A 7,317-nucleotide genomic window follows, 5' to 3' on the forward strand; every position below is an offset into this window, starting at 1 on the left:
AAATCACAGTGCATGTAGCAGACCAAGATGTTATCTCTCCGTTCAGCATTTCCCTTCCTGCAGCATCCGCGGAGCCCTTTGTTCTGACCTCCTCCCGGCTCCTATGTCTGAAACACGCATTGAGCAATCAGGCCAGTTAGAGATCCCGAGCCCAGAAATAAAGTGACTGTTGCTTTGGTGTCCCTGCACGTTTGCTCTGGGTCCCGACAGAGGCAGAAGGCAATGTCTGGAGGAAGCAGATGGCCTGGTCTACTGTACATTTCAGAATATTTCAACTGCAAGGCTGGCAGCGGCTATTGCATCACTGGTTCAGACAGGGCCACGGGACAGAGGCAGGGAGCCCTGGGGGCTGACCGCCGGGCGGCAGGCTCAGTTGTCCAAAGGCAGGCCTCGGCGGGGGCGGGGGTGGAGCTGAAGCTGGCAGAGGAGAACAGAAACGGGGGAAACAGGTAGGGAAAAGTGCCCGAATTCTTACCCAGGTCTAGTACGGGCAGATGCAGGGGGCACGCGTGTGGTCCGAGAAGTCGGCTAGACCCGGGTTCAAAGCCCGACTCCGTCGCCGATGAGGTGTGAGGCGCTCTGGGGTGACGGCTTTCCTTCTCCGAATTTCAGCGTCCTTGGCTACGAATTATCCGTCATTCCTACCTCATGTGGATGCCGCGAGGATTCACCGCCCTGACCTCGTGGGGTTGCTGTGAGGGTTCACTGAGGTCTTTCATGGGCAGGTGGCGTGGGCAGCAACGTGGGACACCGCTTAGTGGGCGTGGCGTCAAACGGCAGGCGCCGAGAGATGTCCCAAAGGGCCTGTCCACGCAGGTGGTGCAACTCGGAGTGAGGACCCACGTGGGCCCCCAGCACCCTTAGCGCGTCATGCTGGGTGTCCTCCGCGGTCCCCGGAGTCCCCCCTGCTCGCTCTCCGGGAGGCTGACCGCCACAGACCGCTAACGGCTTGCCTACCCTCTGGCCTCCGGCCGAGCTCAGCCAGTGGGAGCCCCAGCAGGAGATCAGAGGAAGGAGGGTGGCATTAGTGTTGGTGGAGAAGGGGCCACGTCTGTCTTGCTTGTTACTAAGTCTCCAGCATATGGTATGCGCTCGAAGCAGAGCTCCCGACGCCGGAGCAAACGCTCAGGGCACCACAGGAACGGTGCTGAACGTGCTTCCCACGTCTACGGCACCGCGTGCCCCACGTGCAGGGCTGCGGGCTCCGAGGATGCAAGCAGAGGGCGACTCTGGGGCACGGGTGGAGCCCCGACGGAGGAGGAAGACGGGGGCGGGGGGCCGTGGCGAGGCACCTCGGGCTGGGGCCTGCTGGAGCCTGGAAGCAGAGTGGGTGGGAGATGGGGGCCCGACTGAGGGTCTCTGGAGGCAAACCAGGCCCTTTGCGTGGCCAGAGGGAGAACGTCAGACTCCAGACGGCCGCACCTGCCCGGCCCAGCCAAGCTGCAAGGCTTTACTCAAGGCGAGCCTCCTTTCCGGAAGTGTCGGGCCGAGGTGTGGGGCTCGGCCGTGCCGAAACTCGAGGGGATTCTCTCAGCTGCGCCTTTCGTTTCCTGACCGTGCGGTGAGTTGGGGTCACTTCCCTCCTTCTCAGACGCAAAGAACTGCTGGCGCCGAAGTCATCGGTGACTGCCCCCCGGAACCGCTGCCCACGGCCTGCGGGGCGCTGCCTCACCTCTGCCACGTCTGACGCTCTGACCTCTCTGACCCTGAGTTTCCCCGTCTGGCACATGGGCGCGAAGCCACAGCGGGCTGTTTCGTCGAAGGGCCTCGGGCGCGGCGGAGTGAGCGGGGAGACGCGCGCTCGCTGCTGGGCTCGGCCGGCCCCGCCGGCTCCTGCAGAGCCCCCGTCGCCCCCGCCGCAGGGGCTCCCAAGAACAGCGCTGTCCTGACTTCCAGGGTAACCGCTGCCGTCCTTTTCTTCGTACTTCTACCGCCGGAGCCCCTGCACACACTCCTATTTGGGGGTGTGCCACAAGAGAACTGTCCACCCGAAACCTCCACGTCTGGCTTCACTCACCCACCCTCCGGCGGGGAGCGTCACCCGCTGTCGTGCGTTGGTTCCAAGGCGGAGTCGCGTCCGCGTGTGACCGTCACGGCCGTTCCCCTCTTCCACGGATGGAGGGGGCGCTGGCTTTGTTTCCAGTCTGGGGCTGTGCCGATGGTCCCGCACCGAGGTGTGGCGCCCGCGCCGCCCTCAGCTTGCTGTGCCGCGGGCGTGCGTGGCTGGCTCGGCTGCCCTGCCGCGGGCGCGTGAGCGTTCCACCGACACGTGGCACTTCCAGTCGTTGGTGCTGTGGCCGTTCGGGTGGCGCTGTGATATCTCTGTCTGCTGTCACCCGGCATCTCTCTGGTGGCTAATGGGATGGGGCTCCTCGTCGTCGGTTCATCAGACGGGGAAGGGCCGTCAGTTTGAGCTCTTGCCCTCTTCCTCGGTGGGCTGTCTTTTCTCCCGGCCTCCGGATGGGAGCCCACGCCCGTCCTGCGGGGCTGCCATTGGCTCTGAGGGGTTCGGGCCTGGTGGGATGTCAAGGACTCCAAATAACTCCTCAGAACCCCGCTCAGCCCAGGTGTACTCTCTGGGTAAGTACAAGCTGGGGGTGAACCCAGCGGAAGCTCTGAAGCCACGAAACGATGCGGGTGCCCCCGAGGGCGCAGGGGAACTCAGCAGGGACACTAGCTCGCTCTGGCGTTTATTCCTCCTCCTCCTCCAGCTCTTTGAGGCTCCTGGCACCTCTGAGCCCGGCCCTGGGCTCCTCTCCACGTCTGCCCGTTGCTGCCCCCCTGGACTGGGCGTCCAGTCAGCTTCAAGCACAGGCTCCCACTGTCCCCCCATCTCGCCGCAATCTCAGCCCAGCTTTGTCTGTTGCCCACGTCACAGGCCCTTGTCTCTGGCGCGGCAGGTGAGTGTCCACAGAAACACATGATACATAAGCTGGGCCTTGAGGAAGAACAAGCCAGAGGGGCTCATCAGCAGAAGAGAGGGGAGGGCATTCTAGGACGGCACGAGCGGGCATGGGGGTACGCGTGCCAGGGGTGATGCGGGACGGTGCTGGCGTACTGAGGGAGTGGTGGCGAGGGCTGTGGTCAGAGCCGCGGTGGGGGTGGCCTTGCTGCCACGTTTGTGCGTTAGATTGATCCCCGGACAACGGGTGCCATCAGAGGTCGAGGTCGAGGACGCGGGAGGCACCGAGTCGAGTGTGGACCCGGCCTGAGGCTTCCTGGCTCCGAGGGTGTGCGACTCACCGGCCTTTAGGAGCCTCAGCTTCCTCACTTGCAAAACCGATTTGGTCGTAATGGGCCCTCTTCTCCGAGGGTTGCCATGGAGATGAGACGACGGACACACCCAAGGTTCTCAGAGCAGGGCTCTCAGGGACGCGGATCGCTGCGCTACGTCGGGGCCGGGCACGCTGGGACAAATGGGTGTGTGTCCAGGAGGCCCCTCGGCAGCGTGGGGCTGCCAGATCAGAGAAAGGACAGACGGGGCCGGAACCCACGTGAGGACCCAGGAGGTGTCCGGCGGTCCACTGAAGGCTCGGGGAGCCCAGGCTCGGCGCTAGGACGCGGGGCCCGCGGGGGCACGTCGCTGTTTGGCCCCCCTCCCCAGCTCACGTCTAGGAAAGTGAAACTATGACAGCGGCGTGGACTAGTGAAGGATGGAGCTGCCCACCGCCAGGAGGGCCCCTTACCCACTCTGCAGCACAGGGGACACTGGCGGAGGGCTTTGCCCCGGGATGTGATAAACACAGAGGGGTCAGGATGGCGGGAGGGCAGCGGGCACAGCCGAGGCACATTATCGTGGGCTGTGGGGGCTGGTGAGGCGGGGATGCTGAGCCAGGAGGGTGGTGAGAGGCGGCCGGGTCAGCACGGGGACAGGTGTGGGCTTTCCTGCCTGGACTCTGTCCAAAGCCAGGAGCTCCGACAGCGCTGCGGTGCCCAGTGGCGGCCCCTCCGCAACCCCCATGCCCCCAGCACTGCCCGGCGACTGTGAACGAAGCTGCGGCAATACCTGCGCACGGGTATTTGCGTGGACGTGCATCCTCACCTCCCCTGGGTGAATACCTAGGAGCACAACAGCTGGATCATACGGTTCGGCCTACGTCTGGCTTTGTGAAAAAACCACCCGGCTGCTTTCCGAAGCGGCTGTGCATTCTGCATTCCCGCCAGCCACGAGTGGGTGGGCCTGGGGCTGAGTCTGCTTTGTGAACCTTTGATCCCAGTTGATTGGATGAGGCAACACCCGGCGAGAGTTATGGACGTGGCCGACGGCTCAGGCTTTGGCAGGAGGTGGGTTCAGTTACCCAGCTGTGAATGTGCACAGACCAAGTACCCCCCCACCCCGAAGCCTTACTGTCCTCGTCTGTGGACAGGAGATGCAGATGGGCCCTAACGCGGGGGATGCTGGTGACTAGGCGGGGCCCCTCGGTAACTGGGCGGTGGGGAGGGGGGCCTGCGTGAACGGCAGCCACCGCTGTAACCGACGGCAAGTTTCATAGAAGACTCAGCTCTTACCCCGGCTCTTAGAAAGTTCAAGAGGGAAGGAACTGGTAGTAGGAAAAGTAATGCTCCCAACGTGTCCACATCCTAGCGACCTTCACGGCAAAAGGGACCTTGCAGATGGGAAAAGTTAAAGACCCTGAGGTGGGGAGACGGTCCTGGATTTCCCCGGTAGATCCTATGTCATCACAAGGGTCCTTCAAAGGGGGGACGCAGGAGGATCAAAGTCAGGGGCTGAAAGAGGCTACCTGTTGGCTTTGAAAATGGAGCCAAGGAAAGCGGTGCCTCCTGAAGCTGGAAAAGGCAAGGAAACAAACGCTCCGCTGCAGCCTCCAGAAGGACACGGCCCTGTGACACAGTGGTTTTAGGCCGGTTAAGACCCGTGTCAGACTTCTGTCCTCCAGACCTGTGAGAGAATGGACGTGTGTTGTTTCAAGGCACTCCGTTTCGGGTCATTTGCTACAGCAGCAAGAGGACAGTGATACAGAACCTTCCTGAGCAGGGGAGGAAAACAAGGCCCGGAGAAAGGGCGTCACGGCGGGGACGCGCTGCTGCAGGCGCCCTCCTGCCTCTGCTTCCCAGACCTGCCTTCTCTTCTGTCCTGAGGCCAGGGCTCTGACAGTGTCATACGGGACTTACGCTGCCCAGAACGCTGGGGACAGGGGGTGAAAACCCCAAGGTTGAAAATAGCTCTGTACCCGGTGTGGTTCAGTTTCTGCTTCTCAGCCTGCTGGGAGGTTGACAACTCACAAAGCCACTTCCTCCGGACTCGCCTCTGCCAGCTGTCTTCACTGGCATTTCCCCGCGCTCCCGTTCCTGCTGAGCTCAAGTTCTCCGAAAGCCAAGCTCTCAGCCCCTCTGGGGTCAGGATGCAGATCAACCTCGAACTGTACTTCCTTGGAAAAATTCCTGACATGGGTCCAGGCCAGCCTGCGACCAGGGGTTTCTGGTTTAGAGGATTGTTGTGTTTGTTTTTTTTTTTTTCCTTTTTTGTGACTATTATGATCTTCCTCGTTTTGAGGTTAAAGTCGGTGCTTCCTTTCTCTGGTGTGAAATTCAACCATGATGCTGTTATAGTCAAGAAGATATTTCCATTCAAAACCAGTGTTAGCACAGCCCGAAGAAATTTTCCTTTGCCTCCACTGAGTTCTTGGGCTTGACCTAAAGGTGATTTGTACTTGGAAAATCTGAACAATATCATCTGACACCTCGTCTTAGGATGTGTGAGAGGAAAGGAATTATTTTCTAAATGAGGCTTACAATTTGTTTCATTTCAGACAGGAATGCTTCCAAAATGCCAAAGATGTTAAAAGAAAAAAAAAAAAAAAAAAAAAAGCCTGTGCTCCCCATAAAGACTCAACCTAACAGCGGCCAACGAGGTGTGCAATTTACTCCCTGGCACACAGTCAGTGCTCAAGGGATGTTTGTTGAATGAACAACCAAATGAATGAACAACCAAATGAATGAATGTGTGAGTTGGGGAGCAATGAATTCTGAGGCCACAGATATTCCAGAGTTTACCCTCACGCTCTGCCTCTCTTTGAGCCGTTTATCAGGTGGAGCCAATGACCCTGAGTCTTGCTTAACGAGGGCTAAGGAGCATTTCCCTGTGGCTCAAACTCCCTGAGTCAGAGGGCCAGGTGGGAGCAAGCTTCCCAAAGTCTGGAGGAAACAGAGAGCCAGGCTTTGCCTCACTAAGTACACCAGCGAGCACAGAGGCTCTGAGGGGGATTAGTGGGTAGGGAAGCCTGTGAGTATCAGATCGACAACGAGGCATCTTCCTAATTGTGAAAAGAACTCACAGCTGTCGAGAGCCTATCATCTCATCAACAACCTTACCAGAGCATTATTCCCATTATCCAGATGAAAACACAGACTCAGCGATACACAAATAAGCAAACTGCCCAGGTCTGGGTGACCAGAACTTGCCTCAAGGTTGGCCAGTGACAGGACATGGCTGTTTGAGGGCTGACACCCATCCCCCCACTCTGGGCTCTTGCACCTTGAGCCCAGATTTTTGTTCAGGCATCTCCTGCTCTACCTGATTCAGGGAGGGGGTCCCCATCCTCGGACCCAGCTACAGTTCTTGATCCCTCTCTAAGACAATGGTGTCACCCACTGCCCTTGACAGTCAGGGTTCAGGAAGGAGCCTGGGGCTGAATCATGGTGATGGGCTGTGAGGGAAACACCTGCTGGGGCTTCTGGGGCATCTTCTCACTCCTGTGAGAGAGCAGGTGCCTCCTTCCCTGGCATGTGGCCGTCTCTGGGGAGGTGGTGGAATTGCCGCCACCACCATCCTGCTGCCAGCCTATGGGTGACGCTGACACGTGGAGGGGACGTGGCAGAGGAGTGCCAGCCCCAGGCTGCCTCAGTTTAGTATATTTTGTTTTCAAGGGCAGATGGTCCCTTGAACCTGGAGTTTTCTTCTCCTTGCCAAAGCATCCTAAAGGACGTCTCTGGCTCCTCTTCCCCATCTCCTCTCAACCTCCCTCCTTTACCAGCCCGAAAAGCACGAGGACTCTTCGGCGTCCGGCTCCTGGCCCCGCCCCATCATTTACAGAAATCACCTCCCTGGGGGCCTCTGCTTGCTCAGCAGTAAAATGGGATTCTCCTGCGTTGCCCACTTCAGTAGCGTGGCCAGAGCGTAAGCGAACAATCACAAACAAAGTAAAGCACACTCAAAACTGTCACCATGCTAGAAAACGTGCGGAGTGTCCACTCCACTTACCTGTAGCGCAGTCTCTGCCGCTGACACAAGTGCTCGCGCTCCGGGGAGTCGCACCTCTGGGATGGGCGTCCTTTCCCAGGTCTCCCGCAGTGCTC

Source organism: Kogia breviceps, chromosome 18, assembly GCF_026419965.1.
Source record: "Kogia breviceps isolate mKogBre1 chromosome 18, mKogBre1 haplotype 1, whole genome shotgun sequence".
In the NCBI taxonomy this organism is placed as follows: Eukaryota; Metazoa; Chordata; class Mammalia; order Artiodactyla; family Physeteridae; genus Kogia; species Kogia breviceps.